The 24,336-nt window shown below is 40.9% G+C and overlaps 1 non-coding gene across 1 annotated transcript; it reads left to right on the forward strand.

Moving 5' to 3' along the window:
* The first annotated feature begins 12,344 nt into the window (after positions 1 to 12,344).
* On the forward strand, positions 12,345 to 12,558 carry LOC115935737 (small nucleolar RNA U3). The gene has a single exon (XR_004071347.1). It is a non-coding gene; the product is annotated as a small nucleolar RNA U3 (small nucleolar RNA).
* Positions 12,559 to 24,336: the final 11,778 nt, after the last annotated feature.

Consider the following 24,336-nt stretch of genomic DNA (forward strand, 5'->3'; position numbering starts at 1 on the left):
CCCCAGTTTTTCTTTCTTGCTTTGGTTAGTCTTTTTTTAAAAAGGTTATTGGACACTTGGTGGTTAGCCCACCCAGCTGTGCTGCTGGCCTTCATTGGTAGCCACTCCTGACATGAGGGTTTCAGTCACATCTTTCTTACACTCCCTATTTACACAACAGGGTTATTGAGATAAGGAAATCACTTACATCTATTTGTGTGCCTAGTACAGTGCTTTGCACAGAGTGGAAGATAATTGATAGTGATGAATTCTTTTAGCTTTTGTATATCTGAAAACATCTTTATTTCACCATCATTATCTAAAAAATAATTTTCATTGGTATAGAATTCCAGGTGGACAGGCTGGGTTTTTTCAGTACTATATTTTAAAAATGTTACCCAACTCTCTACTTACATGCATTGCTTGTGACAATTAATTTGTTGTCATTCTTATTTTTCTACAAAATATGTCGTTTTCTCTGTCTGCTTTTATAATTTTCTTTTTATCACTGGTTTTCAGAAGTTTGATAATAATGTCCTTTGGTGTCGTTTATGCTTCTTGTACTTGAGGTTTGTTGAGATTCTTGGATCCTTGGGTTTATAGTTTTCAATAAATTTGGGAATTTTTAAGTTATTATTTCTTAAATAATCTTTCTGTTCCCCTGTGCCTCCATCAGGAACTGCAATTATGCACACATTCAGCCACCTAAAGTTGTCCCACAGCTCAGATGCAATATTCTTTTTTTTAAATTCTTTTCTCTTTGTGTGTTCCATTTTGGATATTCTCTATTGCTATAGCTTCAAGTTCACTAATCTTTTCTTCTGTGTTTTCTAATCAGGTATTAATATCATTCAGGTATTAATATCATCTTGGATTCTGTTTTCATCTGATATGGAGAAGCATTGGATCTGAGTGGGACACATCCTCTCTAATGCACCCTGCCTTTTCCGCTGCTCCAAATTTCACACAAGCGTCAGAAAAATTCAAGACAATCTAGAAAATCTAAGTACAAATACAAAAAGGAAAGTGTTTTCTTTCAAAGCTGTGAATTATATAAAGTGAGTAAGCTCAATAAACATTTGCAGAAGTGGGAACATGTGTTAGTTCATTCTTGCATTGCTATAAAGAAATACCTGAGACTAGGTAATTTATAAAGAAGAGAAGTTTCTTTTAGTTCATGGGTTCTGCAGTCTGTACAAGAAGCATGATGTCAGCATCTGCTTCTGGGGAGGCCTCAGGAAGCTTATAATCATAGTGGAAGGTAAAGGGGGAACAGATGGTGTCACATGGCAAGAGTAGGAGCAAGAGAGGGAGGAGGAGGATCCAGGCTCCTTTTATTTATTTATTGTATACATAACGTGTGTGTGTGTGTGTGTGTGTGTGTGTGTGTATACATATATATTTTTTTTTTTTTGAGATAGAGTTTCACTTGTTGCCCAGGCTGGAGTGCAATGGCACAATCTTGGCTCACTGCAAACTTCGCCTCCTGGTTTCAAGCGAATCTCCTGCCTCAGCCTCCCAAGTAGCTGGGATTACAGGCGCCCACCAACACGCCAGGCTAATTTTTGTATTTTTAGTAGAGACAGGGTTTCGCCAAGTTGGCGAGGCTGGTCTCAAACTGCTGACCTCAGGCGATCCACCTGCCTTGGCCTCCCAAAGTGCTGGGATTACAGCCGTGAGCCACCGCGCCTGGCCCAGGCTCCTTTTAAACCACCAGCTCTCACATGAACTCAGAGTGAGAACTCACTCATCACCAAGGGAATGGCACTAAGCCATTCATGAAAGATCTGCCCCCATGATCCAATCACCTCCTACCAGGCCCCACCTCCAAAACTGGGGATCACATTTCAACATGAGATTTGGAGGGGACAAAACTAAATCAGAGTGGGATGGGCAGAAGGGACCAACATTCCACCTCTTGTTTGGAGGGCTCCTGTTTCATTCCTTCTAGGAGGGTGGAAAACCTTCAAAATGAGATCTGCTGTTCTGCTTTCACTCTGTGCTTCCTTTGTGAGAGGACAGGGAAGGAACTGGAGTGGGGAGCTGGGACAGAATGAAAGGGAAAACCCTTTCTAATCCATCTTCTTGCTCTCAAGCTGCAGGGTCAGGTAGACCTAGGATTGAATCCCAACTGTGCCCCATACCAGTTATTTCACCTTGGCAAGTTATTACCTCTCTAAGCCCCAGATCTTCATCTTCAAAATAGGAATAATATTGCTGGCCTCATGGCACTGTTGAGAAATAAATTAGGTCATGTTGAACAATGCAAGTAACGCAATTAGCACAGTGGTTGACATGGAGAAATTAACATTCAATACATGTTTGTTGTATGGTCATCACCCTCATTTTTGTTACTGTCATCACCAGGACCATGTGATTAAAGATGAAAATCTAAATGAACCGCCAGCACAGATCTAATTTTGGAGGTTGGAATTACAGGTCATTTTTATTTTCTAACTCTATTTAATATGAAGATTTATTTGCTTTTCTAAACAGAAAACAAAAGATAAGTTATTTTTAAAAGTTGACCAGTGTCCTTTTGGGATTCCCTTTATCTTACACTGGTGAAAGCTATCTTTGTATTTCTTACCTCTCTCTGCTCAAAGAAGGAACAGTTATGTAGGCTGCAAGCACCCACAGCAGCCCTATAAAGGTAGCCATGCTTCCTACGAATCTGAGAGCTGCAGAGAACGAAACACCCCTCTCCTGCCCTGATGCATTCCAGATTTGGCCACAGGCTCTCTAGACACCAGAAAGAAACAGAGGCTCCAGACTGGCTTGGTTACTATGAAATGAAGTGCAAGAATACTTGACTCCAACCGGGGCCAGGAGTAGGGTAAGGTGAGTGAGATGTCTAGGGTGCAGATTGGAAGGAGGCGCCGACAGTGCACTCAGGTGACCCTGAGAGTATTGCTTCCTTCTGTTTTGCACCGTAAGTACCTCACTCACTTTACCTTAGTACTGGCCCTAATCCCAATCATGACCATGTCCAGAATAATAGCCAGGATCCCAACCAGCCTCCTACCCCACCTCCCCAGCCCTTGGAAGAGAAAGAGGGTTTATCAGACAGTTCTTTATGGCAGGTGTACTGCCTAGACACCCAGTGGAAAATTTACATCCAGAAATCTGGGGTTGTATACGCTGGAGGGAGCAAGGCAGCCTTAGGCTCCAACCTAGTTGAGATAGCGTTGTCATGTCCTGTCCACCTTCTGGGGTCATGGTGCCCTCTGGGGCAGTCAGCCTGTCCCCCAGACTGTACAGTATGTGCCTTCTCTCTATCCACAAGGTTCTGCAGGAGAACCAAACCAAACAGCTTTCTTAGCCAGAAGCTGAGCTCATCAGCAATTAACTTTCTTCACAAGCAGCTGCTAGGCCCCCATCTGTGTTGGCCTTCTCTTTCCATTTGTCTACAGGAATCCTCCCCTCTCTCAACTGCACCAAGGTCTGTGATACTATTTCCTCCAGAGCATCACAGAACAACTCCCACCCCAGTTGCCGCCCCCTTCTACCTGCCAGAACAGCAGCCTCCTGTCAAGACCCCTCAGGTTTTCTGGTTTTTTTGGTTTGCATAGATCAGCATAATCCTTAGTGTTGAAAGCAGTAGATAATTAATTTCTGCTAATGATTTTCTGCCTTGTCTCCTAGACTCCTTTCAGTAACTCCAACGACAATTTCAGCATTAAATGATTCAGCACTTCCCTTGCTTCCAAAGGAATTCACTGCCTGGTTTATCTATTTGGCCCACTGAAACCTCCCTTTGTCCTTAGCTACAGTTTCCCTCTCTTCTCTGACAGGTAGTGTTTCTGAGTCTCCCGGCCTCCAGCACTGCCCATGTTGCTGCTCCACTTGCCCCTCCACCCTGGAGTCAAAAAACACTGGTAATAATACAAAGAAAGTCTGATTCTTCTGTCTTTGGCATGCCTTGCAAATCCCTGTCAATAACTAGAAATTTAACAGGTGTTACTTTTAGTGAAGGTATTGTTGACCAACTCTGCTTCCCCCAGCTGGGTTCCTTGAATGGCCCTTGATAAATGTGTGCAAGACCATGTTGTTCCTCTTGGGGACTTCTTTTCCTTACTCAGTCATGAATGATGAAACAGACCAGATGTGGCCCAGAGCTGCTCAGGTTGTAGGAAACAGTGGGAAAGATTCCCCCACTATTTCCACTTTCACTAGGGCTCGCACTACAGAATGCAGACCTTTGCCTGAGCTCACTCTGGCGTTTCATCTTGCTAGCCATGAAAACAACCCAACACAGTCCTGCCTCCTTTCCTTTAGCAATTGTCATGTGTTGGGCATCAGAATTATTGTCTGAAAAGTTATTTTCTTTCTCTTACACTCAGATGCCCAGAAACATGTATCTGGGCTAACTAAAAGACAGAAAATCTTTATTCATAAAATTTATATGGGAGAATTAGCACATGATACCATCACACATTCTTCTGACTCTTTAGCCAGTCTAAGTTCTTTCTTCCACTTAAATTTGTCCTTAAAGCAAAGGAAGGCCTGATGAGTCATGTAGAATCTGTGAGTATATTCAAAGCTTCCAATAATTACTTTCTACCCATCACATGAGAGGTGACTGGTGACACAGATGTTTAAACATGGCCTAAGTTGGTATCTGACCAGAGGCTATCAAGGTTATTGTGAGATGATCATCTTATTGATAATTTAAAATTGGCAGTGTATTTGGTTCCATTAACTCCAAATCAAGACAGGCAGTTTCAAAATTGCTTTCCCTGGTAAAAAAGCTCTGTCTCCAGAAAAAAAAAAAGAAAAAATGGAAGAGGATGTTTGTGGGTGAAGAAATGTCCTCTGCGCAGGAAAGTAGAAACAGACCATGCTTATATGACACTGAATAATAGTTAGAATAAATGGTTCAGAGCAATGACTAAATAGTCAGAGCTGCCTGAAGCAGCTGAACGAAGTAGGATTTTCACCAGTAACTGTTTGATTACAACCCATTAAAAAGCTGACTTGGTGCCGGGTGTGGTGGCTCACATCTGTAATCCCAGCACTTTGGGAGGCTGAGGCAGGCGGATCACCTGAGGTCAGGAGTTCAAGACCAGCCTGGACAACGTGGTGAAACCCTGTCTCTACTAAAAACACACAAAAAATTAGCCGAGTGTCGGGGTGGGCGCCTGTAATCCCAGCTACTTGGGAGGCTGAGGCAGGAGAATAGCTTGAACTTGGGAGGTAGAGGTTGCAGTGAGCTGAGATAGCGCCACTGCATTCCAGCCTGGATGACAAAGTGAGACTCTGTCTCAAAAAAAAAAAAAACCTGACTTGCTTTGCCTCCTTGTTCCCTCGTCTTCTAAGTTCTGCTTTTTTGGCCCACTCTGGATGGTTCAACACTCATTGTTCAACCAGTTTATCCCAAAAACATTTATTGAGCACCTATTCCATTCATAGCACTGTGCTGGGCCCAGGAAAATACGAGATGAAAAAGTTATTCTGTACTGTCAATGACATTAGAGTAACCACAGACATATACAAGTAAATAAAAAATTAAAAGTCAGAAAAGAAGGTTATCATTGTTATGAAAGAGATATAAGAAAGAACAAAGAAGGCAATTTGCTCTGAGTAGATAATGTTTATTTTGATTTCAGTCATGTTAAAATTAGTTGTCTAATGGGGCATTATGATTTTCCAAGAAGAAGATAAAGGATGCCTTGTTTCCCAAACTCATGTTCATGGCACAGGGTGCCTTCATTTATGGCAAACTGGTGACTCTCTTACTGAACTCAATTTGGAAAACGCTGGAGAAAGGCATCTATTGTGCAGAGGAAGATGTGTTTGGTAAGGGAGGTTGGGGTGTGATGGAAAGAGGCCTTGAAATTTCCTGCTCAGAGGAAACTGGCTCAGCCTTCTTTGCTGCATTTGTGTTTCTCTGAGGCCAGAATGGTTGTCCAGTCAGTTTCACATGCTGGTGTGTTTCATTCAAGGCAGAACTTGTTCCTCGGGATGAATCTAGCCTGAAGACGTAGTGAGGGACCCTCTCCAGAGCCTTTGCTTCCTCAAGTCACTCAGTGTGTTTACCCCCGGTCAATGGGCACAAAACAAATGTTCAGAGCTAAAATTAAATGAACCAACAACACATTGTAAAGGCAAAACCAGAGTGCCCCTATTTGCACATCTGTAAAATGGTGTTTACCATTTGCAAACCCAAAACATGCTAATTACAAAGATGAATAAAAAGAAACACAAAGCATTGTGTACCCATTGAAAAGCATGTGTACCCATGCTTCAGAAAATAAAAAGTAAAGTTTGTCAGAATATTGTTTTTTCTATGAAATGAAAAATTGTGTACAATCCTAACACATTTTGTAAATCAGAATTTATAAAATTCAAAACCTGCCTGATGAATAATAGGCCACTTGAGAAGAATCACCATCTTGGGACCAGATTCCACCAACATTCCTAATGGCTAATAGTTCTTTTGTGTTTGCAATTTACGAAGTACTTTTGTGTCTGTGATCTCAATTAATGTTCACAGCAATCCTGTTAGGAAGTTAGGACAACTCTTGCACCCATTTCACACATGAGAAAACTGAGGCTTGGGTAATATCTGCCCAAGAGAGTGTAATGAGCATCAGACTTGGCCCTGACACTCTCACCCCAGAGTGGTCCTTCCACTCCCCTGTGTTCTCTCCTGGGACACGTGGCAGCTGCTTTAAGTACCAGACTTCCCAAAGGGGCAAGGAGTTTCCTCACCCTCTTATTAATTCAAATATGTATTCATTCATTTAACAAGCCCTCACTGAGTGTTGCTAGGCACAGGAGATATCATGGTGGCAGAATGTAGGTACCCCCATCCTTCTCCAGTTCTTAGTTAGCTGAACAAGACACACAATGAAACAAGCAGTAATAATGGAGTGTGGTTATACTATGACAGGGCAGCCACAGTAGTCACTGGCCTAAACTGAATGTACCCATTGTCTATAGCATTCAACTGTCCCTGGGCTTTGCAGCCTTTTGCATAATAGTAATAACTATCATGTCAAGGCTCAAACTCAGAAGGATCCACTTTCAGGCTCTCTCACGTGGGAGCTGGCAGGATTCATTTCCTTGGGGCTGTTGGACTGGGGGCTCAGTTCCATACTACTTAGCTGGAGGCCATCCTCAGTCCCTTGTCACATGGGCCTCTCCTTAGGGCAGCTCATCACATCAGAGTCACAGAGACAGAATGCAAACAAGGTAATCTTTTACAAGCTGATCTCCAAAATGACAGACCATCACTTCTGCCATAGTCTATTAATTGGAATCACTAGGCCCAGCCCACATAAACACAGAAGGAGAGGGTCATGCAGGGAGCAAACATCAGGAGATGGGATCACTGGAAGCCATCCTGCTACTCTTGCCAACAGCTAATTTGTAGTATATTCAAAACCCAAATCCAAGTCTGTCTGACTTACAGTAGCTGTGCCACGTCCACCAAATGACAGTCTCACAGGTCTCCAATATGTGCAGAGTTAATTATATTACATTTCCAAGGCACTATTACATGTGTGATTTGTTTCATTCAAGGTACACACGGGTAGATATCTTAATTCTCATTTTATAAAGGAAAAAACTGAAAATCACAGAGTGTAAATGACTCATGGACTTCTGTAGGTCATGGTAATTTTTAGTGTTGAAGTTAAATGACTTTTTAGTGATGGAACCTAAATGATACGCCCAAGCTCACACCAGATGGAGCCTGGGTGCAGGTTTTCTGCCTCCAAATTCCAAGAAGTTCAATGCTGTAACTGTATCTTCCATTGATTTCCACCTATTTTCCACAAAGCCCTCCTATGCAGCTCCTAACCCCCACCTGTCTGTAGATAGCAGTGTCAGATCCTAAAGCCACCTAAAGCCCATCAGAGGGCACCTCAGGCTCCCACGACTTTCCAATGTGACTGCACCTCCAAAGCCACCATGATGGGAAGATTGGGAATGAAGCGAGAAGAGGAGGTCTGAGAACTTTGGGATCGTCCCCTGTGTGTTGAAGACAGATCTCACTTCCCTTCTTGGGGATCACAAGGTAACTTTTACAGAGTTAGAAGTGGAAAAATGGCTCATCCAGGACTCAAAGAGCATCCATCTTACTTTCGTTCTTTTGCAGGTAGCTCTGGCAACTCTTCTTCTTCTCTTGCCAGTCACAACCAATCACTGAGAACTCCCAAATCCCCTTCACACCCACCCTCTGCTGCCTGCTCATGCAGCAGCCTCCTTACTGAGTTGTTTTCCTGCCTCTAGTCTCCACCCTGAAATCCATTCTCCATGGCACCCAGAGTGAGCTTTCCAAACTTTGATCTGATCTTAGAACTCTCCTACTTAAAACCTTCCGTGGTTCCTCATTGCTTCCAGCATAAGGCTGATATTCCTTATCATAGTGCCAAGGCCCTGCCCATCTGGCCCTCTCTTTTCTCTGCCAGCCTTAGCTCTCATCATTCTCCCATCATCACTTCTGCTCCAGACACACTGACCTGGCATGGCCAGTGTCTCCCATGCGCCCTCCTCTTCCTCATTTTCTGGCTGTCCCTGCTGTCTCCCAACCCCTTTTATTCTTAACCTGATCAAGACCTCCAACTCATTCCTCATCTAGATTTGGTATCCTTCCTTTGTCATCCCATAGAATGTCTTGTTGTGCCTGTCACACTGTGTTGTTATTGTATGGTCAGCACCAGAAGGAGCGAGCCTGAGTTTGCCCTGTCAGTGATATCCACTGTGGCAAGCATAGTATCAGGGCCATGGGAATAACTTAGCAAACTTGTTGAACGAATGAGTGAATGAAAGCAATCTCCATTCCCATGTTCCTGGGATTAAAGGCTTCCATGTGCTTACTCACCCACCCACGGGTCACCGAGCTTCCTTTAGTCCTGATGACTCCAGGGGGGTTGTCCAGTCATTGGTGGGGCCCCCCACTGCTTGAGGCAACCTATTCATACATTTGTTTTGTCAGCAAACATTTGTGCCAGGCATGTGCTGGGTGCTGGAATAGAGTTGAAGATGAGTAAGGAACATAAGAGTCCAGTCCAAAATGAGTTCTCAGTCTGGTGCCTGGAGCTTATGCAATTTCAGAGTTCCTTGGGGAAATAATAGGTTCATCTTTAAAAGTACCTAATAAAGACACTATCTTGGTGTTACTATCCTCTTTCAAATATGTCTGATTTTTACTCACTGTAGCATTATCAGCTTATTCTACTCACATTCAGCCTATTCTGTCCACTGTTATATTTTTGTTTCACTTTTTAAGTTTTGGGGGTATGGGGCCAGTGGCTAGCAATGTGGCAGGGCTCAGACCTCCTCTGCTTTGATGACAGCCCACACACCAGCTGCAGCTTTATTGTTTGGAATTGTTTTTGAGATGGTAATTATTTTAGGAGTTACTGGTGAAAAGCAATATGGGTCAGCAATATAGTCAGCAATATACTTTAACATTTTATGACCCTTTCTTCATTCCCTTCTAGTTAAAAAATAAAAAATAAAAATCCTTCTTAAGGCTTAGGGGGTTGTAAGCTTCTATAGGATTTGAAGCCATCATCATTAGAGTTTGCATAGTTCATACTCCAGACTGCTCCAGTCTATGAGAGGAGAGGAATGCTCCACCAGGATGGATCTGAGTTTTTCTCCTCCAATATAAATAATTATATTATTAAATGTACCTACAAATAAATAGGTACATTTATTTATTCAAGTATTTATTTATTCTCTCATTAGTTCTAGTATTTATAATAGTCATAATTATGTAGCATTGACTCAGTACTTACTGTATGCTAGTCACCACATTAAATGGTTTCCATTTATTACCCACCACAGCCTTAAAAAAAAACTTAGTACTCTTGTTATCCCCATTTCATAGATAACGATGAGGATGCTGAGATTTGACAAGGTCAGGTAAGTCACCCAGGGTCACACAAGGATTAAGTGGCAGGACAGGAATTTGACCTCAGGCCGCCTAACATGGGAATTCACATTTTTAACCATTGCACTCTTCTCAATTCCCTTAATTCCAGAAATATTTGAGGTGGGTTACAAAAACACATTCAGTACACAAGAAGACAAATCAGTGAAGTAAACAGATAAAGAGGAAAATTCAGGTAGAAACAAGTAAGATGAAGTTAGACTTAATATACTACATATATACCCACAGAGTCCTGTGCACTTTGTAGAAGAACGCAGCAAATTTGATTCTATATTTCTCAAAGAGAGAAATGTATTCATTTACATGTTTTACCATATTCATAAAATCAAAAACAAACTAGGTGCTCAGGGTAAAAAACCCTCCATCTTGATACTGAGACTTACAGAAAACTTCTCACTTGAGCCTCTTAAAAAATTACTGTGTAACATAATAATAGACTGTTGAACTTTACAGCATCCCTACAGCAAAGTCAGCAACCATTCTGTGAGACTGTTTCACAGATCCATTTATAACACATCTCAGTGTAGTGAAACATCAAAGCCTAGGTTAAAAGGGCAAACCTCAGATTTTACAGCTTTCCAATGGCTTGGCTGAATCTCAGGAAGCAGAGCTCCAAAAACACATTTTCTTACACCAAGCCTGGAGATTTACTCCCTGACACCAGTCTGGGGTGCAGGAATTCCACAGCACCAATCAGAGGCAGGCCTGTGTCCTTCCATAAAGTGTACAGGTGTTGACATCTTCCTGTGAAGAGCAAGGAATGCATACAGGATGAGCATCTGATGTCTGTGCCTCACCCCCACCTTTATGCAGAGCCAGACACTGGCAGGGCTCAGAGCCCCTCAGAAGAGGATTCTGGTGGCATCAGGTAATGTGGGTGATGCATTCTCAAAACCTTACTCCATAGAGCATGGCTACGATCATTTCAACCTGGAAAAGTGTTTAGTCAGCTGTTACTAAACTCTAGGCACAGTCATGTAAAAGTCAATCAATCAATACATGGATTAAAGTGCATTTTGAATATATAACACTAAGCAGTGTCACATCCTGTGGGAGTCTCCAAGGTAAACCAGTAACAAAATACATGGACTTGTAGAGAGTTGTTAGGACAAGTTAGACGTTGGAAGATGTTGTTGATATGGCCAATGGGACTCAACCTCAGCATCTGGAACAATTGTTTCTTTCCACCTCCTTTAAAGGCAACTGCCAGAGTCCAGACATGGTATCCTAGAGCCATAGAACCAATCTGTCCACCTAAACAGTACATCATCATCCCTGGGCGCAACCAGGAGTCTGCCTACATGTACTAGTCGGTTTTCACACTGCTATAAAGATACTACCCGAGACTGGGTAATTTGTAAACAAATGAAAGAGGTTTAATTGACTCACAGTTCTGCATGGCTGGGGAGGCCTCAGGAAACTTACAATTATGGCAGAAGGGGAAGCAAGCATGTCTTACATGGCGGCAGGAGAGAGCACATGTGAAGGAGGAACTGTCAAACACTGACAAAAACATCAGATTTCATGAGAATTCCCTCACTATCACGAGAATAGCATGGGGGAAACGACCCCATGATTCAATCAGCTCCCACTAGGTCCCTCCCTCGACACATGGGGATTATGGGGAATACAATTCAAAATGAGATTTGTGTGGGGACACAGAGCTGAACCATATGACTACACTCTCAGTGGAAGTGTGAGGCAGGCTGTGCTGCTGTGCCTTAAAGAACTGTGTGGTCACTGAACTTTGGATCCTACACTCCATCAGTAACCATTTTACACATACATATATATAGTAGATTATAAGTATCAGTTACTGTACAGTATTTTATAAGTAATACAAAACATCCATTAAAATAAAGATTGGGAGGAATGAAATATAAAATGAATATAGAGAGAAGTTCTCTGGAAGTTCTATTTTCTTCCCACATTTCTTTGTATCATCCTGCACACTCCTCTTTGGAGAACACTGTCTTAATGTAAGAAGCTGGGCCTTCTCTAAACCACCTCTTGGCACTTCCAGCAAGCTTTTCATCATCCAACCCCAACCCATCTCCCCAGCTGTCCCTGCTGGTGCTCTCCACCCATACTCCACTATCCACCATGACAGCATACACACCATTTCCTGCACGCACAATGTACTCTGCATTTTTTTGCTCATGTCATTCCTTCATCCCAAATGCCTCTCCCTCTTTCTCCAGCTATCAAAATTTTCAGCTTGCAAGACCCAGTTCAAATTCTATCTCTACCCTGTAATTAACCTAGATCCCTTCTCAAATAGAATGAATCACTTTCTTCCATAATATTAACTAAAATTATATTTTCTAATCTTCCCAATATCCCTGCAAAGTATTATTGAGTATTTGACAGATCAGAAAAGGCTCTTTTCTAGTCAGAAAGACTATAGAAGGCTCTTTTTCTAGTCAGAAAGACTATAAATGGCTCTTTTCTAGTCAGAAAGACTATACTCTCAGGAATCATTTCTATAGTTTTTTACTAGAGAAATTTCTCTGAATGTGTAGAGCACTGGAAACCGTGAGGAGAAGCTGCATTCTCTTCTGAGCATGAAGTGAGCTCTCAGTGTTGCTTCTCTGCAACTGCCATTTGCCATTGATGATCGTTCTTCTCTTCCTCTGGGAGAGTAAAAGGGTACAGGATGCAGTCTGAGTAATTACTGCTTTAAAAAAGAAAAAGAAAAGTCTCTTGGATATTGTGGAATTAACCCACACCCCTAGTGACTGATAGGAGCAGAATTTGAACTCATAACACCCCAGTGGCTATGTTCTTTCCAGCGCACTAAGGTTTCCTTCATGCCTTGGCTTCCCATGACAGAAACTGCACCCTATATATATTCTCTTATGACATCTTCATAGCCCTGTGAATACATATTATCATCTCTAGATTGGAGCTGAAAAAACAAAGCCTTGGAAAGGTGAGGTAGCTTGCCTAACGTCACTTAGTTAGCAAACAGCAGGGATGGTTCCAACCCAGGTTAGTCTGACTGTAGATCCCATATTCTTTCTGTTTTGCCATGCAAGTGGGTCTATTCTTCTCATTACTTGTTACTTTCACCTCACTTTAGCTTTTAGTCATTTTGCCTTGGCTTAAATAGCAACTTTAATACCTCTTTCCTTCAATGCTCTGTGAGGTAACTGAGGACAAGAAAATATGTTTCACTCAAGTCTCTGGTGGCCAGAAACTACATATCAAAAGTATGTTTATAAATGTGAAGTTGAACCCTATAGGAAGAATGATTGCAAAGAAATCTCAATTCACTGCGCTGTCTCTGTCTCTAGAGTTTTTGTACCTATTGGCTTGCCAACACTGCATTCAAAGAATATGGAAAGGAAACTGAAAACGGTGGAAGAGACCACCACCTCTTGCTATCTCCTAAAAGATCATTTTTAATAAGCTGCAGGCTACCCTTGAAAACTATCATAAGCAGAGTGCTGGCAACATCTCCTGAAAGATGATAGAGGTCCAGGTGGCCATCCAGATGCTGGAACATGCCTGAGGACGTGGGGGGATGTTTAAAATAATTGATAATTTTGAAAATAGAAAACAGTTTATTATATAAGGATATAAAGAATAAAATATTTTGTATAGCTGTACAGTGTGTTTGTATTTTGAGCTAAGTATTATTACAAAAGGGTCAAAAAGTTAAGAAAATTTAAAAGTTCATAAAGTTAAAAAGTTATAGCAACCTAAGGTTAATTTATTATTGAAGAAAGAAAAATATTTTTATAAAGTTAGTGTAGCTCAAGGGCACAGTGTTTATAAAGTATACAGTAATGTACAGTAATGTCCTGGGCCTTCTGAGAATGTATCCCACCACTAAGTGACATGATTGTAGTAAACTCCTTGCAGATGTTGACTAAGTCAAAGATTTTGAGATGAGAAAATTCTCCTGGGTTATCTGGATGGGGCTAAATGCCATCATATGTATCCTGGTAAGGGAGAGGCAGAGGGATATTTGACACAGAAGAGAAGGCAATGTAACCACAGGGGCTAAGACTGGAGGAATGTGGCCACAAGCCAAGGAAAGCTGGGAGCCACCAGGAGCTGGAAGAGGCAAGGAACCTGCGCTCTTCTAGGGCCTTTGGAGGGAGTGTGGCCCTGCTGACTCTGGTTTCAGCCCAGTGATACTGATTTCAGATTTCTGATTTGTGGTAATTTGTTAGAGCAGCCATCAGGAATTAATATACTAGTAAGAGCTTTACTGCAAGGAGATAGAAGCGAATGACACACATGACAAGTAATAACTTAGGTACAGTACTCAGCACCTCTCCAGTCTTAAGCATGCTCAAAACCTTGGCTACCGCATTCCAGGGAAACCAGGCTGTCCCCCACCACCAAAAACCCATGCTTCTTTTGACATTCTATCAGTTCAGATGGAGGATGATTATTTCTAAGATGACCACTCCACCATCCACCAAAGTCCTGCAAAAAATAACTCTGTGTGGCTTTCCAGTTAGTTAAACCCACCACGATCACGGGCTTCTCTTTATTATTAAATATAAGTTCTAATGGATACTATCCTCACCTTCGTTCTCATCCCTGTACCTCCTTGGATTTTATCTCCTTAGGCCTGAACTCCCACTGGTCCCAAACCTTCCACCAGGCCATTTGGGAATGCTACCCAATTTAAAGCACCTTACTATATCCTCAATATTTTCCCTATGCCTTTACTGCTCTCACTCCATCTGGGTTTTGCCAATCACATTGAGAACCCCAAGCCATTCATCCCGTCTATTGATCAGTCCCTTCTCTCTTCACTTCCTTGCCCACACGGTCCAGATCCTACAGCTCATTAGTTCAGCTGCTCCTTTGCCAATATCTTCAACTCCCTTACTCCATCTGTCCTCCTGTTGCACCTGCCTGGCAAAATCCCACACCCAAACCAATGCAAACTTATGGCCTTCCTCATCTCTACCTGGGCTTCTGGCATTCCTCATCTCTACCTAAGCTTCTGAGCAGTGGCAGAGAAAATCAAAATATCCATCAAAACTCTAGCTAATCATGGTCTCTGGCCTCACTTGGATCCTTAAGACAGTCTTCGCATTTTTCTAGTTAGCTTTCTCGACAGTGGCTGTATCAAACCTTCTCCACTCTTACCAAAGCCCCTATGACTTCTTTACCCTCTCAGCCTTGTGCATTTATTTATCCATTCATTGTTTCTTTCAACAAATACTGGCTGGGTGTCAACCATGTGTCAGATGCTGCACTAAGCATACGGACAACACAGTGAAAAGACAGATATGGCCGCTGCTCTAACAGGACTTAACAAGCTACCGGAAAACACTCTCTCAGAAGACCACCTTTCTGAGACAGGAGACACAGAAGCTATCTGAGGATTATTTCCACCTTCCTGTGTCCAGACTCACATCGTTGCACCTTCCTTCTATCCTCCTTTTCTGTACAAAGAGAATCATGTTTCTCCTGTCAACAACCAGTCCCTTGGCTGATGCTCCAAGGTCCCTTGCGTCCCCACTCCTTGAACTCCTTGTTCTCTAAGTTATCCCTCTATCTTGAATTGCCGCCCTTTCTTTCTCTTTCCAATGTCTTTTCACCACCAGTGTTTAAAAGGTCTTAGGTCTTTTCCATCTAAAAAAAAAATATAATTACCCTCCCAAGCTGCTGTCTTATTTTTCTCCTATTCACAGGCAAACTCTTTTAAAGAGTTGTCTGCGTCCCTAGTCTCTGCTTCTTGCTTCCCAGTCCCCCAAACACCCACTATAATTTGGCATATGCTCCACTCCCAGGCCCCGCCTTTCTTGACGTCTGTATAGGATTTGATACTGTTGACTACTCCCCCCTTTTTGAAACACTACTCCTTTAGTTTCCATAACACTACACTCTTCTGGTTTGTCTTCTGTCTCTCTGTGATAAGCAGAATTCTAAATATGTCCTCTCAAAATTCCCATCTCCCAATTATTCAATTAAACACTAATCTAGTTTTTGCTGTGAGGAGACTTTACAGATGCAGTTCTGGTTACTAATCAGCTGACCTTTAAATAGGGAGAGTGACCTGGATTATTCAAGTGGGACCAATGTAACCACATCTGCCCTGAAAAGCAGAAGAGGAAGGCAGAAGAGTCAGTCAGAGAGATGTGGCAATAGAGAGTCAAAATGTGAAAAGGACTGTGCTGTCACTGCCGGCTTTGAAGGGAGCCATGAGCCAGGGAGTGTGAGTAGCCTCTAGAAGCTGAGGACATCTTCCATTCAGCAAGGAATTTTACCAATAACCTGAGAGAGCCTGGAAATGGATGCTCCCCACTGGGGCTTCCAGCAAGGACTGCAGCTCTGCTAACTCTCTGATTTCAGCCTGGTGAAACTCTAAGCTAAGAACAAACTAAAAACCAGCTGAGTCATGCTGTGCCCAGACTCCTGACCTACAGAACTGAGATAATAAATGGATATTATTTTTAAATGATGAATTTGTGTTCATTTGTTATGGCCACTATCAAAAACTAATACATTTTCTATCTGCTCCCTCTCTGCCTCTCTGGGGACCTGTCTTCCTCTATCTGTCCCTTAAACATCATTTTCTGTTCTACTCATTCTCGCGAGTAATATTATTAGCTCTATGCTTCCATTTCTATCTATATGCTACTAAATCCATAAGCCATAACTCTTTGTCAGATATCTTTGCTGAGTTCCAAACCAATAAATCCAGCTGTCTGATAGACATTTCCATCCATATGACTCAGACGCACCTAAAACTCAACATATCCAAACTTGAACTCGTTATCTACCCCTATAGCTGCTCTTACTCCTGAGACCTCTATGGCATAATAGTTATCCAGCTGCCAAAGTCTAAACCGGAGCCTCATCCTGGCTTCTTCCTCTTCTTTGATGCTAAATCAAATCCCCACATGCTATCTATTCCAACTCCAATTTCCTCTAATCCTTCTACTTCCCTCAGTTTTTGCAGCACAAGTCACCATCACCTCTCATCCATGCTACTGCAAAAGCTCCTTACTGGTCTCTTTCTCTCCAGTGGTACATCCTCCAGTTCATTCTCCCAGCTGCAGTCAAAATATCACTCCTGAGATAAAAATCACTCTCCTTGAGGGAAATAGAATAGAGTAATATGACTAAAGACCAAGTTACCATTCTGAAGAATGAAGTCAAGAAAATCATCCATAACTAGGGCAAAAAGATAAAAAAAAAATGAAGGAAAAAGTAAGAGACGTGGAGGATTACTTCATGAGGCCCAATATCATCTATGATTTCTTAAATGTGGGACTGGGAAGTAATTTTTAACATAAGAAAATATTCCAAAGTTCTAGAAAGGAATTTCCAAGTGCCCTAGACTATTATTTTAAAAAAGACCCACGCTCAGGCATATCCTAATAAAATTTCTCATCGGATGCCTAAACACCAGGGAGAAATATATTGAATCTACTAATATAAAACAATTTTAAATCTAGAATCCCATTTTCATCCAAACTAACTGACTAATAGAGGTCAAAAAGAAAGTATTTTCAAATATACATAAAGACCACCTCTCTAAATGAATTGTCTACGATGTAAACTGTGCCAGTATTTTAATTAGCCTCATACAATTCTAGAAAGTCGTCACCTCTGACAGATATGATTAAAGCAAAACAAAAAATGTCATTCTACCATGACTTGTAAGTAAAGAAACCAGGATCACTTACAGTTAAATCCAAATAAGTTGGTGCATGTTTTGCAGCTGACCAGATTTTAGAATTTTGCTATCTCAGGGATAGATTATACTTTGATTCTTTGAATCACAATGGGATGAATTTCAGAACACCAAGAGACAGGCTGATCAAAGGATTTCACCACCCTTTATTCACTATCATATGCAATGTTTAAATAATATTTAGACATTGCCCATATTGATTTCAGCTCTCTGCCCAAACACTGGAAACACCAGTTATGTAAACAGTCCCAGAATCCAGAGCTAGGGTTGCTTGCATAGTGCTTAAGGGTAGAGTATACAAAGAACGCCAGGAGCCTGATGCCAAGCCCTACAGGGAACTTTCAGGTTATAATTCCAGCAAGCCGATTATAGACCTGTGGCTAAATTTACTTAAAACCACCACCCAGGGCGAAATCCATTGTGAACACCAGCCATGGCAAAATCCCATTACAACTTCCTTCTGATACAAAGGCACATAATAAAAGAGCAAGCAATCAAGAGTCCCAACCAAAAGACCTCAAGTGGGGCCTCGCAAATATTTTTTCTCCATTTCCCAGATCTTGCAAGATAGGGCTGTAGAGCCCTTGGGCATGCTGCTGAAAAACACTGGTTACCATTAGCAACCACTGTTTATTCCAGGATTTTGTTTTATTATTGGCTATAAGGATAGTTACACCAAAACCTTTCTATGCTACATTAGTGACACAGTGGAAGCTATTTTAATATTATAAACTCATGTGATATTTCAGTTTAACTCTAATTTTATCTTTTCTTTTCTGATTTTATGTAATCATTTACTGATTCATTTTTTTCCAAGAGGCCAGATTTTCTCCTGTTTTCTGTATAACTGTTCCTAACAATTTTAATACACTCCTACTATATGTTGTCACCAGGTGTTTAAATTACGGTATTTTTCAAAACTTTAAAAATCTTAATTTTTCCACACAAAAAAATTAACAAATTCACTAAGGCAGAAATAAAACACATTAAAAACTCACAACTAGAGAAGGGTACCTCTGAGGTAGGCTGAATAATGGCCCCATAAATTGTCCACATCCTAGTCACCACAACCTGTGAAGATGTTACTTTATATGGCTAGAAGAACTTTGCAGATGTAATTAAGTTAATGATCTTGTGATGGGGAGAATACGCTGCATTATCTAGGTAGGATAAACGATGAAATCACAAGTATTCTTATAAGAGGAAAGCAGAAGAAAATACTACTATGGAAGAAAGGGCAATGTGGTGACAAAAGCAGAGATTGGAATGGCGTGCTTTGAAGGTGAAGAAAGGGTCCACAAGCCAAGGAATCGGGCAGCCACTAGAAGGGGAAAAAGGCAAAGAAATAGAGTCTCCTCTCAGAGCCTTCAAAATAAACTAGACTTGCCAATACTTTGACTTTAGCCCAGTGAGAACTGATTCCATACTTATGACCTTTGGAACTATAGGAGAAAAAAAACTGTATTGTTTTACATCACTGAATTTGTGGTAATTTATTACAGTTTCAGTAGGAAACTAATATAACCACCCACAAAAAAAACCTAATTTATTTGGGAATTCAAAAACACTTTTCAAAAAAACTAGTTAATTAAAAGAGTAATTACAAACTATTTAGAAAGGTAAGGGTGTGTACTACATATTGGAGGTTAAGGGATTTGGCTCCTGCAGTAAGAAAAAAAAAAAGTAGAGAGAGGATTCTGGGAAGACAGCAGAGTAGGAAGCACCAGTAATATGTCCCCCTATCTAGACAAAAATTGCACTGGCAGGATCTGTCTGATTTAACTATTTTCAAACACTGGAGTCTATTAAGTTTTGCAACTTTCAGGGGAAGTTTTGAATAGTAAACTGCATTAATTTTGATCAATTTCAGCTCTTAGCCCAGCAGCCGCTACCCGTCCCTCACCCCTCAGCCCCATGGCAGGTCGTTGTGCATGCGTTCCTAGAGCAATCTGCACACAGCTTGCAGGAGCCAAAGTGAGCAAAAAACATTCTGTCCTCCAGATATCAGAGATCTGTGCTCTGTGCTTTGATTGCTAATTTCCACTTCTGACCAAAGAGGTGCAAAAAACTGTTGGCAAGCTTTTCTTCTTCTGCCTGAAAAGATGTCCAAGGGATGGATTGATTGATTGATTGATTGATTGATTTGGAGATGCAGTCTCACTCTGTCACTCAGGCTGGAGTGCAGTGGCATGATCTCGGCTCACTGCAACCTCTGCCTCCTGGGTTCAAGCGATTCTCCTGCCTCAGCCTCCCAAATAACTGGGATTGCAGGCATGACAGGTGCCACCACGCCCAGCTAATTTTTTTTTTTTTTTTGTATTTTTAGTAGAGATGGGATTTCACTAATGTTGGCCAGTCTGGTCTCAAACTCCTGACCTTGTGATCACCCTGCCTCGGCCTCCCAAAGTGCTAGGATTAGGGCATGAGCCACTGCACCTGACCCCAAGGGATTTAAAGTGCCCTTTCCACCTTATTTTTTTCTATTTTTTCCCTTTTGGGAGCCAGATATTAGACACTAGAATATTTAAAAATAACTGCATATGCAGGGAGAATTAGAAAGTGACCAAACATGCCCAGAGAAAGGCACAGGCTCAGAAAAGACTTGAGAAGATGTTGAGTTTACACTTCAGGCTGATCCTTGGCACAGAGACAACCCACAACAATCAAATCCAAAACAATTAAAAATAACAAAAACCAGCAAACCCTGGGAGAAGGAGAGAATTTTATTTCCAAAGTTACCACATTATTAGATTTAAGTGTCTAATTTTTAACAAAAATTCACAAAACCCAAAGGAAGAGCAAAGAAAGGCCCATTCAAAGGAATAAAAAAAAAAATCAACAGAACTGCCCCTGAACAAGATCTGATGGCAGCTCTTCTCATCAAAGACTTTAAAACCACTCTTTTAAAGATGTCCAAAGAACTAAAGGAAAATGTGAAGAAAGTCAAGAAAATGATGTATGAACAAAATGGAAATATCAATAAAGAGAAAAACCTAAAGTGAAACCAAAAAGAAATGCTGGTGCTGAAAAATACAATAACTGAAATGAAGAATTTACTAGAGGGATTTCAGGTCAGATTTGAATAGGCAGGAGAAAGAATTCGCAAAAATTTGAAGATAGGACAATGGACATTATTGAGTCTGAGGAGCCGAAAGAAAAAAGATTAAAAGAAAGTGAACAGAATATAAGAGACCTCTGGGATACCATCAAGTGGACCAACATATGCATTGTGGGAGTCTCAGCAGAAGAGAAAGACATAAGGACACAGAGAATGTTTGAATAGATAATGGTTGAAAACTTTGAAAATTTGATAAAAGACATGAACATAAACATCCAAGAAGCTCAATAGACTCCAAGTAAAATGAACTCAGAGACCAACACCAAGGCATGATCCAACTTTCAAAAGACAAAAAGAGAGCAGCAGGAGAGCTCCTGAGAGCAGCACCTAGTCACATACAAGAAATCCTCAGTAAGATTATCAGCCAATTTCTCATTAGAAATTTTGGAGGATGAAAGGTAATGGGCTAATATATTCAAAGTGCTAACAGTAAAAAAGAAAAAAAAAAAGAAAAAAGAAAAGCCAACCAAAAATTCTATATCAGGCACAACTGTTCTTCAAAAACGAGGGAGAAATTAACACATTCCCAGATAAACAGAAGTTATGGGACTTTATTACCACTATGACTTCCCTAAAAGAAAATCATGAGGGAGTCCTGCAAGGTGAAATAAAAGGACAGTAGACAGTAACTTGAAGCTATATGAAAAAATGAAGATCTTAATAAAGGTAAAAATATATGGACAATTATAAAAGCTAGTATTTTGTAATAACAGTTTTTATTTTCTACAAAAGTGTAACTACACCTTTTGTTTTCTACCTGATTTATGACTAATACATTTTCTAAAAGATTAGTCTTAAAGCCAGTATAATCATAACTTTGATTTGTAACTTCACATTTTGCTTTCTCCATAATTTAAGAGACTAATAGTTTATTTCTTGGGGGCACACAATGTATAAAGATATAATTTTGTGACATCAACAAATGAAAGGACTGTAAAGTAAAGGAGCAAAGTCTTTGTATGTTATTGAAGTTAAGCTGGCATAAGTTCAAATTACAGTGTTATGACTTTTTTTTTTCTTTGAGATAGAGTCTCACTCTGTTACCTAGGCTGGAGTGCAATGACACGATCTCAGCTCACTACAGCCTCCACCTCCCAGTTCAAACAATTCTTGTGCCTTAGCCTCCCAAGTAGTTGGGACCACCAGCATGTGCCACCGCACCTGGATAATTTTTGTATTTTTAGTAGAGATGGTGTTTTGCCATGTTGGCCAGGCTGGTCTCAAACTCCTGACCTCAAGTGATCTGCCCTTGTTGTCCTCCCAAAGTGCTGGGACTACAGACCCAGCCAAGAGTGTTATAACTTTATAATGTTAAAAGTAATACCCATGTTAACCACAAAATAGTTACAGAATGTACACAAAAAGAAATGAGAGAAAAATTTAAATATTTTAACTACAAAAAACTGACTAAACACAAAAGACAACACGGAAGAATATAAGGGATTAAAAAGCTATAAGACATATAGAAAACAAATAGTAAAATGACAAAGTTGTCTCCTTATCAATAATTACTTTAAATGTAAGTGGGACTGAGCGCGTTGCCTCAAGCCTGTAATCCTACTATTTTGGGATGCTGAGGTGGGCAGATCACTTGAGGTCAGGGGTTCAAGACCAGCCTGGCCAATGTGATGAAACCTCGTCTCTACTAAAAATACAAAAAAAATTAGCCAGGAGTGGTGGTGCATGCCTGTAATCCCAGCTACTTGGGAGGCTGAGGCAGGGGAATTGCTTGAACCCAGGGGGCAGAGGTTTCAGTGAGCCGAGATTGTGCCACTGCACTCCTGCCTGGGTGACAGAATGAGTGAGACTCTAACTCCATTTCAAGAAAAAAAAAAAGTAAATGGATTACATTTTCCAATCAAAGGACAGAGATTGCAGAATAGATAAAAACATATGGCCCAGCTATATGCCATCTACGAAAGACTCACATTAAATCTAAAGACACAGATTGAAAGTAAAATGATGGAAAAAGATATTCAATGCACATAGTAACCAAAAGAGAGCATGGGTGGCTATACTAATATCAGACATAATAGATTTTAAGTCAAAAAACTTTATAAGAGACAAAGAAAAACATTAGCTATTAATAAAAGAATATATTATATATAATAATTATAAACAATAATATGTAATAATTATAAACATTTACAAATATGACACACCATCAAAATACACAAAGCAAAAACTAATGGAAATTAAGAGAGAAATCAATAGTTGTTTAAAAATAGTTGAAATCTCAATACTCCCCTCTCAATGGATAGAACAACCAGACAGAAGATTAGTAAGTAAATAGAGGACTTACACAACACAGTAAACCAACTACATCTAACAAGCATGTACGGAACACTTTACCCAAGAACAACAGGACAACAGGATACATATTCTCCTCAAGTGCACATAGGACTTTTTAAGGATAAACTATACGTTAGGCCACAAATTAAGTCTCAATAAATTTTAAAAGGTAGAGATCATACAAAGTTTCCTTTTTTACCACAATGGATGGAGTTAGAAATCAATAACAAGTAAAACTGGAAAATTTGCAAAATTGTGCAAATTAAACATCACACTCTTAAACAGCAAATGAATCAAAGAAGAAGTCATGTAGGAAATCAGAAAATATTTAGAGATGAAAGAAAACAAAAATATAACACACCAAAACTTATAGGATATGGGGAAAGCAAGCCGTGCTCAGGGAAAACTCAAACAAATCAGCAAGAAAAAAAAAAACCCTATTAAAAAGTCGGCTAAGCCCAGGGCCAGCCCCATCATCATGGTATTGGTAGCCTCGCCCCATCCATGTCATCCACGTCACATCAGGATGTGCAGTCTTCCTTGTCCTCTGCTAGTGGAATTTGCCTGGGAAAACCTCCACTGAATACTGAAATTGTTGCATGCCCACGGATTTCTTACAACAAATGGGGAACGTGGTGTTTCCCACCTCTTGTGGGTAGAAAGAAACTGCAGTCTGCCTTGAGGAGGTAAGAAGGCAAAGCCCGGGCAGAGCCTTGCTGCGGGAAGCATTCAGTGAGAAAGCAGGTTTAGATGCTTAGGAGGGCTGAGGGAGAAGATTCGACCAGCACTATCTTTGCTTCAAGTTTTAGGATGTCTGAACTTTCTGCTTTATGTTTTCAACCATCTTTTTTTTGTTAATGGCATAACCTACATCTTGCTTTTAAAAGAAGTAGCCTCAAATTAAACTTCTTAAACTCTGATGCTCTGGGGCTAAGAACAACAAGTTTGGATCTCGTGCCGTGTAATTTGATGTTTCATTCTGCTGCATCCATCACAGAACAGAATCGCTTTCTAGAAAGGCAGTTACTGGAAACAGCAGAGGCTCCCAGCAGTGGGAGGGCTGCTCAACAATGCCTCCTATCTCCCCCAACACCCTTTTTTTCCTCTGAGGGGCCCAAGGGTTATGGCTTTCATGTCTAAGTGTGGGGACAGAGGAGGGAGAGGCAGAGCCTGGGCCCAGAGAGGACAGCCTGGTCTGAATCTGGAGTAATTAATGCCACCCAAAGAAAAGGTCCTGCTACGTCCAGTGTTGTCTTAGATCTAACGATGCTGCTATATACAAAACACTGATCATCCAAAAGCTTGAATCTGTTCCTCCTTGAATGACCTTGTAGATGCTTGACCTCTACCATATCTCCACATCATTAT

This window comes from Gorilla gorilla, chromosome 7 (assembly GCF_029281585.2).
Source record: "Gorilla gorilla gorilla isolate KB3781 chromosome 7, NHGRI_mGorGor1-v2.1_pri, whole genome shotgun sequence".
Taxonomy (NCBI): domain Eukaryota; kingdom Metazoa; phylum Chordata; class Mammalia; order Primates; family Hominidae; genus Gorilla; species Gorilla gorilla.